Source organism: Lepus europaeus, chromosome 9 (assembly GCF_033115175.1).
Source record: "Lepus europaeus isolate LE1 chromosome 9, mLepTim1.pri, whole genome shotgun sequence".
Lineage (NCBI taxonomy): Eukaryota > Metazoa > Chordata > Mammalia > Lagomorpha > Leporidae > Lepus > Lepus europaeus.
The window spans coordinates 44,327,920-44,338,916 of record NC_084835.1 but is presented as its reverse complement, the minus strand read 5'-3'; positions in this window follow the sequence as shown (position 1 = coordinate 44,338,916).

Here is a 10,997-nt window from a genome sequence, read left to right as displayed (position 1 = left end):
GCCTCTCTTTACAACAATATTATGCAAGTATATATTATGTTTCCTTGGTCTTGAATGATAATCTGTTTTCTTCCTAATTCTTAGTTCTCTAAAGCCATAATGTATGTTATATTATGAGAATTCTTGAGTTATGAAGAAATTAACTATTGTCATTCTGTAGTTTTGAGCTTGGTAGGAAGGTGGTTGAGAATATATTCAGCAGTAAAATACTACTTGATATTACTTAGATATGTGTCTATGGGGGATGCTGGGAGAGAGAGGTGGCCAAGCCAAATAAAAGCGTCTACCTAGTATGTCTTTGAAACTACCGTGAGTCATGTAAATAACATGCTAGATTCAGACAAAACTATTTACAAATTAGGGTGTTAAATCACAACTCACATTACAATAACATGATTTGGTTTGGTGTTCACTGGAACAGGCCTGATCATATGGAACTAATGTGATGTTTTGTGTGAATGTCACATCAGTTATGCATTTGTTATGTGATTCTTGTGGGTGCAAGGATACAATTCATTGGAATAAACAGAAGAGCCTTGTGGCATTAAGCCTAAAGCTATGCAGGGAAGTTTGCCTTCATTAAACCTTCCCAAACCATAATTAAGCCAACATTATACCCAGAGCATTTTCTTAATGAGTATCTTATTCTGACATCAAACAAAAGAGGAAATTGGTAATACTATTTATTTCTACAAATTTTATGTGAACAAAGATCACTATAAAGTAAGTGGCTTTTGTCTAAACATATCATACAATATTCCCTACTACAGAGTACAGGAATAGTGTGAATGGATACCTGTGTATGTATTTCATTGCTTTCTCTTTAGTCTGTTAACCAGTTCACAGAAGGAGGGAATTGCCATAGAGGTCATTATTATGTGTTTGGAGGAAGAAGCTCGAAGAATATGTTTTTTTTTTCCACACATGTGCATGTATCTAGCTGTGAACCTAAGACCTAATCTATGGGATAAAGAAATCATGACTGTTCTAAAGCTGTTTGAATAGGAGCTTCATTTTCAAGGGCAAAGAATATGTTCTTTTTTACCTCAGTAACGGCAATACTTAACACAGTGTTTGACACATAGCAGTCTGTAAGGTTTAAATTAATGAATGGCAAGTCCTATTTACAATTTTCATTTACCTAATAGCACTGTAAGTCTCTATTAAGATAGGAGGGTTCTTCAGAAAGTTCACGGAAAATGTATATTATAAAAAAAGCTTGTGGGGATTTAAAAAAAAATTTTTTTTGACAGGCGGAGTAGACAATGAGAGAGAGAGACAGACAGAAAGGTCTTCCTTTTCCATTGGTTCACTCCCCAATGGCCACTGTGGCTGGTGCGCTGTGGCCGGCACACTGCACTGATCTGAAGCCAGGAACCTCAAAATTTTTTTTAAAGATTTATGTTATTTATTGGAAAGGCAGAAATAGAGAGAGAAGGATAGAGAGAGAATCTTCCATCGCTGGTTCACTCCCCCAAATGGCTGCAATGGCCAGGGCTGGGCCAGGCTGAAGCCAGGAGCCAGGAACTTCTTACAGGTCTCCCATGTGGGTGCAGGGGCCCAAGTACTTGGACCTTCCTCCGATGCTTTCCCAGGCACATTAGCAGGCAGCTGGATCATAAATAGAACAGCTGGTACTCAAACAGATGCCCACATGGGATGCCAGCACAGCAAGCAGAGGCTTAACCTTCTGTATCATAGCGCCAGCCCTAAAACATTTTTGTACCAAAATTAAACTTATATTTTAAGTCCATTTTATGAAATTTTTGAAGTATCCTATATTTGACAAAAATCCAATATATAATAAACTTTCAAGACAACACAAATCAGAATTGTTTATGAAGAAACTGATGCTGGGGCCTGTGCTGTGGTGAATTAGGTTAAGCCTCTGCCTGTGGCACTGGCATCCTTTATGGGGCACCAGATCGAGGCCAGGCTGCTCTACTTCAGATCCAGCTTCCTGCTGATTTGCCTGGGAAAGCAGTGGAAGATGGCCCAAGTGCTTGGGCTCCTGTACCCATGTGAGAGACTCAGAAGAAGCTTGTGGCTCCTGGTTTCAGATCAGCTCACCTCCAGCCATTGGGGCTACTGGGGAGTGAACCAGCAGATAGAGGACCACCCTCCCCCCCTTCTCACTTTGCTCTCGTTTTCTTGCTATCTCTCTGTAACTCTGCCTCTCAAATAAATAAAACAAATCTTTAAAAAAAGAAACTAATGCTATTTGTATTCATCTACTTCTCTCTGGAAATCTCTCAATATGAAACAATATTTGATAAATATTGCAGAACACACATGTAGTTGTGCAAAATAATTGTACTTTCTTTAGTGTTCTAAAACTAGACAGTTTATAATTTGAGTCTACCACCTCTTATTGAGAAGGTTGAGGATTAGTATCTGTAATTTGGGGTTCATGTCCCTTTCCCATGCTGTTCTGTTTTAGGGGATTCTGTAGAAAAGAGCCATGGCAGGGAGGGCACCTGGTCTTCAATGTCATTCTCTTTGTCTTCAGTGAGGACCTCTGAGTTATGGTGAGTCTTCCCTCTTCTGCAAGGCCCTTCCATGATTGTTTGTTTCCTTCTTTAATTCTAGGTCTCTTTAAGTAGGTGATTAGGCTGTCAAAGGCCCCATTCCACCTAAATACAGTCATCTTTCTGTCTCTCTTTTTTTTTTAATTTGACAGGTAGAGTTATAGACAGTGAGAGAGAGAGAGACAGAAAGGTCTTCCCTCCGTTAGTTCACTCCCCAAGTGGCTGCCACGGCTGGAGCTACACAGATCCGAAGCCAGGAGCCAGGTGCCTCCTCCTAGTCTTCCATGTGGGTACAGGGGCCCTCCCAGGCCACAGCAGAGAGCTGGACTGGAAGAGGAACAACCGGGACTAGAACCCGGTGCCCATATGGGATGCTGGCGCCGCAGGCAGAGGACTAACCAAGTGAGCCACGGCGCAGGCCCATATTTCTCTCTTAAGTATTGCTGCCTCTGCAAGGATTTACCTCTCTGCTTTCAGACTCCATAGAATAATGTGGGATGTTTGCCATCTGCCTAAGCTTTGGCCTAATCGTACATAGAGCTGACCAGTACCCGTTGACATCTCTGTTCTCATTTCTCTCCCCCGACCTTATTTTCTCTCCTCCCTGAGAAAAATTTTTGGAGTTTGTTAAGATACTCTTTGTACCTAAATATTTATCCTGTGCTGTGAAAATTTTCTGTTTCTCTTAGAGCTGCCTTTGGTTTCCACTAAGAAAGGGCACATCCTTGCACTGAGTGTGTAAGCCCAGAAAAATAATTTGAGCTTCAGGAAGTTGTGAATAGATCGAGGATGAAATTATAATACTAAGAGAAATTTTGGTTAGTGTTACAGAAATACATTATTTTATCCAATGGCTTTTCTGTTGGCAAATGAAGTTGGAGCAAAGAGAGGTTTGAGGCAGGGCTCGAGGAGTTGGCAGTAGTCATGGCTTGTGTGATTGCCTGGATCAGAGTATGGTGGGATACCTGGGTGATTTCTGAGACTAGGTCAAAAAAGGCCATGCAGTTTCCATCTGGATTTTTAGAATACTTGCTCTGAGGTTGCTCTTTCTTAGAAACCAGACACCATGCTAAGAGAAACCAAAGCCCCAGGCACCAGATTTGTGAGTGAAGTAGCTTCCAAATGATTCCAGCCCTCTGCCATTGAGTCCTTACTGTGGGTGATCCCATGGGACTGCCTGCCCTGCCTATGCGGGAGGTTGGGAAGAACCCCACAGCCTGGCTGCTGGCAGTCAGCAGGAGCTCCAGGCCCATTTTCCCCATCCCCTCTTCCTATTGGAAGCCTTGTGGCTGTGCCTTTCCGATTGATAAACAGCGAGCCGGTAAGCAATTCTCTCGCTCCAGATGTAGGCTGGTTGCACAAAAGAGCCCAGGGGCCTACATGACCTATAAGTCGATTGGTTAGGGGTCTTTTGGCATGCTGCCCCTTCCACCCTATAGAATTGTCATTACTACCCCAGGCTTTTTCTCCCCTTTTCTCCCCCTCTTACCCTATAAAAGTCTGTACCTAACTGCTAATAAATGGACATGCTCATCAGGCTTGTCTCCGGTGTTGCTTGTCAAGAGACACCATCACTCTTCCAGCCCAACAGCTAAGGGTCTCATACAAAGAGACCTCACCCTACCAACCATTGGAGTCTTCCTAGCTGATAGTCCAGACATGATGTTGCAGGGACAACACAAACCATCTCACTCTGCTCTTTCTACTTCTCTACCCATAGACTCCATAAGCATTAGAAAATATCATTTGTATTATCCCACTATGTGGGGCTGCTTTGTTAGGCAGTAATAGATTGGTAGAACAGTCCTCAATCAGAAACAAGAGAAAGGCTGGAAAACTAGCAGACTGGAGCTTCCATTTTCTAGAATAGAAGGCCACTGCGTGAAAAAAAAAAAAAATCAGTTCCAATGGCACAATAAGAGCTAACATATACTGGATGTTATTCTGCAACAGACACAAGCCATTTGACATGTATTACTTTAGCCTCTCAACTGTATGAAGTAAGAGATTTTATTTACCATTTTACAGATGAGGAAAGAGAGCTAAAGACAAGTTAGATATCTTGTCCAAGTTTATAAGGTACTGTAATGGAGAACAATCTCAGTTTGCCTCTGGTAACCATGTCCTTATCCACATTACAGATCCACTTTTGTGGATCCTGTTGGAAAATCTCTAAACTTAGATAATGTTGCATCAGCATTCTTGATGAAAGAAAATGAACTACAGTTGGCCCTACATAGCCACAGATTCTGCATCTGTGGATTCAACCAAATGTGGATCAAAATTATTTGGAAAAAATACTGCATCTGGACTGAACATGCATGGCCTTTTTTTGCTTGTCATTATTCCCTAAATAATATAGTATAACTAGTATTTCCATAGCATTTTAATTGTATTAGATATTGTCATTAACCTAGAAAGGATTTATTCAGGGAGATATGTATAGGTTATACACAAACACTCCATGGTACGGAGTGCTTCTTCCCACTTTAAACCTGTTAACAAACCACTTTTTTCAATGGCAATTATCTCTTATATGCTGGTCTTCCATACCTCAAGTTTTCTAATACATTATGTTTTAATTACTCTGTTACCATTCCTCATGCTGACCACATGCAACACAAAGTCAGGAAATAAGTAGACTGATCCAAGCTCTGCCACGGAGGTGCTATGTGACCTTAGAGATGTCAGTTCACCTTTGTGGGTCCATTTCTTCATTTGTAAATAATTTCTTTATTTGTAATGAGCATATCTTAACATTTTATAGAACATACTCCATTTTTGTGAACAGAAGAGCCTTTATACCTTTCTTTTCATCTTTTGAATGTGTATCTTCTCACTCAAGGAGTGCTTCCTACACACTTCCCCACCAAGATATTTATTTCCAACATTATTAAACTATCATTTTTGATTTTTTAAAATAAAACACCCTACACTGTTTACTAATTTTTTAAAACTATGTTGTCTTCTAAAGCATTGGAATAGGTTACTCTAATCTCTAAATTTTGAAATGATATTAGAAATATCTGGTTATTCAAATGTCACTTGAATAATTTCACAAAAGCATTAATTTAATCATTAAATCAAGTATTTCTTGGAAACCTACTATATGTCAGGTTCTTGGTTAAATAATATGGGCACAAGAACGAAAGGTATACTAAATAACAAGTGTTGAAATGTCCTGGATCCAGACTGAGATATTATTATGTCCTCCTTTATTTGAAGGTTTCATGTAGGAATGCTATCTATGGCAGATGAAGTTTTAAAACGTGGCACACATTTTTTCAGAGAGGGTATGGGAAGCCACTTACTTGTAATCTTAATATTGGGCCAGATAACAAATCTTAGGAACATCTTATTTACTAAGTTCATGAATAAGATACAGCTTCCCAAATGTATGGCTTTTTCAAATAGATTGGAACTAGAAAATAGAATTCACCTTCAGAAACAACTCTGATCAATCAGTTGTAGCTGTCAAGAACACTGTGTTGGGGGCGGGGGTGGGCGGCACTGTGGCACAGTGGGTTAACGCCCTGGCCTGAAGCGCCAGCATCCCTTATGGGCGCCATTTCTAGTCCCGGCTGCTCCACTTCCAATCCAGCTCTCTGCTATGGCCTGGGAAAGCAGGAGAAGATGGCCCAAGTCCTTAGGCCCCTGTACCCTCTTGGGAGACCCAGAAGAAGCTCCTGGCTCCTGGCTTCGGATTGGCTCAGCTCTGGCCGTTGTGGCCATCTGGGGAGTGAACCAGCAGATGGAAGACCTCTCTCTCTGTCTCTACCTCTCTCTGTAACTCTGCATTTCAAATAAATAACATAAATCTTAAAAAAAAAAAAGAACACTGTGTTTTGAATCCTGAAGTCATGAATGGACTAAGATTAGTAATGCCAGCCAAGTGAATGTTTCAAGACGTGATGATATGGGGACTATGTTTTTGCCACCTTGACCTGTATTTGCAGCAGCAGAAAAAGACTGCTCACATAACTTCTACTCAGAAATGCTAGTAGAAATCGGATGGAAGAGAGAAAAAAGTGGGCAGTTATGGCGATGTTAGGCATTACTAGGGTTATATCCTGCTCACAAGTTATATTTCTGGGGTGACATCAACCTTTGGAGGGGTAGGAGACATCTGATTACTATTTCACTATTATCACATATACTGTAGCCAAAAAGTATATTATTGTCCTATTTTTTTAAATCTTTTCTTAACTCGTTTTTATTTACTTGAAAATGAAAGTGGGACAAAGACAAAGAGATCTTCCATTGGCTGGTTCACTCCCTAAATGTCTGCAATAGTTGGAACTTGGCCAGAAACCTGGAAACTCATTCTGGGTTTCTGACATGGATGGCAGGGACCTAGTACTTGAGCAGTCGCTTGCTGTATTATAGGATACACATGATCAGGAAGTTGGATTCCGAAGCAGAGCCAGGACTCAAAGGCAGGCACTCTAATAATATGGAATGTGAGTGTCACAAGTGGCACCTTAACTGCTCTGCCAAGTGCCCATCCCTGTCCTCTTGCTACAGTGAATTGCAGCATGAACATTTGTGGAGGTTTCGTTGCTCTCGTATAATTTTCAATTTTCTACAATGTGAATATATATATGTGTATATATATATATATATATAAAAAACATTCAGCAGTTCTTCATCTCAAACTAGATATGATGAAAGAAGTTCAGCTGCCAACAAAAGAAATAAGTATTAAATACTGTTATCTAATCTTTTCTAATAATTCTAATAAACCGATAAAATCTGCCTGCAGGTTTCACTAACCAAAGTAAGATATACTTCCCATGTGTTTTGCTTCCACTATTAGAAAAGAACAAGTGCATCTCATAAGCTTTGTTTAGGAAAACATACAAAATCCTTAGATAGCTTTTAAATTCTAATTCAACTACTCTTATCCAAGCTGCAAAGGGGAATTTAATTTGCTTTTGCTTAAACAGAAAATATCTCATTAATTTAGATTATTTGAGGCGTAAGTCCAGTAGGAGATGGTAAAAATTCTGAATTAATATAGCTGAAGTAAAGGATAAAGAATTATGGGCATAAAAAGAAGGAAGAAAAAGCAAAAAAAAATTTCTTTTAAGTGCAATGACTATCACCTATTTGTAAGCATAGCTAAACTGTTATAGCTAAAGATATGAGATATGGGTCTTAAATAAGCAAGCTGGTTCTTTTTCACACAGCAGTCCAGAGGTGAGAGGTGGAGCAGCTCTCAGTATTCAACATTGGGCATCTATCTCGGAATCCAAGGAGGTGGATAGAACTCTCACACTTTCCTAACGGGAGTGAGAAATGCAGGGCTGCTCACAACCCACTGTGGAGAATTTAGTGGGCTGCCTTTAGCAAGGGAGGCTTGGAAATACAGAACGCTGCAATGTGGTTATGTGCTGAACTAAAATTAAGGACATTCTACTACTAAAAGGAGAAAGAGTGAAGAAGAGATGCCAGAAGGAAAGTATGTAAGTGTTGCCAAAGTCAAGTGCAGCCCACAGGCCAAATCTGATACTCCTGCTTTTTAACAGTGTATGAGGTAACAGTGGCTTTTAACATTTTTTTGGAACTTAGAGAGAGAGAGAGAGAGAGAGAGAGAGAGAGAGAGTTCCCATCCATTGGTTCATTCCCCAAATACTCACAATGGCTGCAGCTAGGCCAGAGCCCAAGCCAGGAGCTGAGAACTTAATCCAGGTCTCCCAAGTGGTGACAGGAACTCAATTACCTGAGCTATCACTACTGTCTCCCAGGATCTGCACTAGCAGGAAGCTGGAGTCAGGAGTCAGACTGGGAATTGAACCCAAGTCCTTTCATATCAGATGCTGGAGTTCTGACTACCAGGCCAAACACCTGCCCTCTGAGAATAGCTTTTATAGATGAAGACTTATCATCAGTTCAAGACTAGGAACAGTAATTTTGAACCCAGTTAAGAAAAAAATGCTATTTGTCCCCCAAAAACATTCTGTTGTTAGATCTGTTAAAAAAAATTGTACTCAAATATTTTAATTGGTTGAGTATCCTTTATCAAATTTATTGAGAACAGAAATGTTTCAAATTTGAGATTTTTTAAGATTTTGGAATATTTGCTCATATAAAATGTGATATCTTGGGGATGGTACCTAAATCCAAACTTGAAATTCATTTATTTCATAGACATATTGTATACATAATTTAAAGGTAATTTTCTTCAATGTTTTTAATAATTTTGTACATAAAACAGTTTCATAGTGTAGAACTGTCCACTGTGGTGTCTTAATAGTGGACAAAATGTTTGGGATTTTTATTATTTTGGAATTTGGATTTTTGTATTAGGGATTCTCAACATGTGTTATTCTTTGAATTTTATCAATGGAAAATGTGTGGGAATTTGTTTTCTCACTTATTATACAGTTATTGACATAATATCCTTCAAGCCCATTACAGAAAAGTTTGCTGACACCATCAGTCTGCATTAGACTAACAGTAGAAATCCTACAAAGCATGGAAAGAAGAATGGCAGCAGGGTGGCTTAACAAAAATACAATGCCACAGCCCTAAGGAGTCTGATATGTGTTTCTAAATATAGGAATACTTTTTTAAAGGAGGTTACACACCCATCAGTGCATATTAGCCAAAATTTAGTGGAAAAACAGGAAACAAGAGGAGAAAGTCTCTGCATAGTCAAAATCAAAGCAAGAAAGCTCATGCATAGCGCAGACGGGAGATTGCCCAGACATTAAACAGAGAACATTCTCCGTCTTTGAGACACAATTCTGTTGATTCGTAATGACTTAACTGGATCAGCTGTTCTCCCGGAACAGTAAAATGTGAAGGGATTGGAAGGAAAGCAGAGAGGGTAAGAGCGCTGCTCTCTTAGGCCTCCTAAAATAGGGACCAAAACCTTCATTGCCTGTCGGAAGCCCCCAAGGACAAAACTATATTACACCTCAATACAGTAATGATTTTATAAAGATGAACCTGCGTCATTAAGCACAGGTAAAATTATATTCATTATATTCTGTCTCAAGAAGCAGGGAATAATACACTTGAGAAAGCCTGTCATCAAAAATTATAGATACTGCAGCATTTGAGACACAGATTAAGATGCCAGTGTCTCATATCAGAACACCTGTTTTCAGTGCTTACCTCTGAATCCTGACTCCAGGATCCTCCCAATGCAGACCCTAAGAGCTACAGGTCGATGATTCAAGCAGCTGGGTTCCTGCTACCCATGTGAGAGACCTGGGCTGAGCTCTGCTCCAGCCCTGGCCATTATAGGCATTTGGGGAGTGAGCTAGCAGATGGAAGAGCTCTTTTGTGAGCTCTCTCTCTTAAACATTAACAATTTTTTAAAAAAAATAGTGAAGACAAAATTTTGGCCATTTATATATTTTTAATTTTCAAAGGTTTTTATTTGAAAAGCAGAGAGACAAAGATCTTCCATCTGCTGGTTCGCTCCTCACATGTCTGCAAAAGATGAGGCTGTATCAGGCTGAAGTCAGGCGCTTGGAACTCAAGCCAGGTCTCCCATGTGAGTGGCAAGGACCCCAGTGCTTGAGCCATCACCTCTTACTTCTCAGGGGCACATTAGCAGGAAGCTGGAATCAGAAGTGATGCCAGAACTTGAACACAGGCAAGCAGGTGTCCCAGACGGCATTTTAAGCACTGTGCCAAATGCCCACCCCAATTTTTGGCCATTTAAGGAAGTAACTTCAAGTACCTCTAAGTTAATTCATATGGAACTTTTATTCCCCCAAGAATTCATGTAAATGAGATGTGATGACATGCTGCATGTAAACAGATACTTGTACAGAACCACAAACAGAAGCTAATGAACACTTAGTTCATTTATGTCTTTTAGAAACTAAGCACTGGGGGCTGGCGATGTGGCATAGTAGGTAAAGCCGTCACCTGCAGTGCCGGCATCCCATGAGTGCCGCTTCATGTCCCTGCTGCTGCTTTTCTGATCCAGCTCTCTGCTATGGCCTGGGAAAGCAGTGGAAGATGGCCCAAGTGCTTGGGCCCCTGCATCCGCGTCTAAGACCCAGAGGAAGCTCCTGGCTTCTGGATTCAGGTCAGAGCAGTTCTTGCCATTGTGGCCAGTTGGGGAGTGAACCAATGGATGGAAGACCTCTCTCTCTCTCTCTCTGCCTCTGCCTCTCTGTAATTGTGCCTTTCAGATAAATAAATATTTTTTAAAAAGAAACTAAACACTGTATTCTTATCGACATTATTATGACAGAACTTGCCAGCCTTTGTCTACTGATCACAAATATAAATATTGTATATGCAATGGACAGAAAACCAGCTGATTAGCTTAAGCAAAAAACAAGCAAACAAAAAGGCCTCCAGGGCTATGAAGTAAATAAACAAGTTGATGTATTAAGCAAACCCAAATTGAGCTTCCCTTTTTTAAGGTGATCAGTGCCCTCTTTCCTGAGGAGGTAAAATTTTATCTGAAACTTGAAACACTTGTAGACTCTCAAAGGTAGA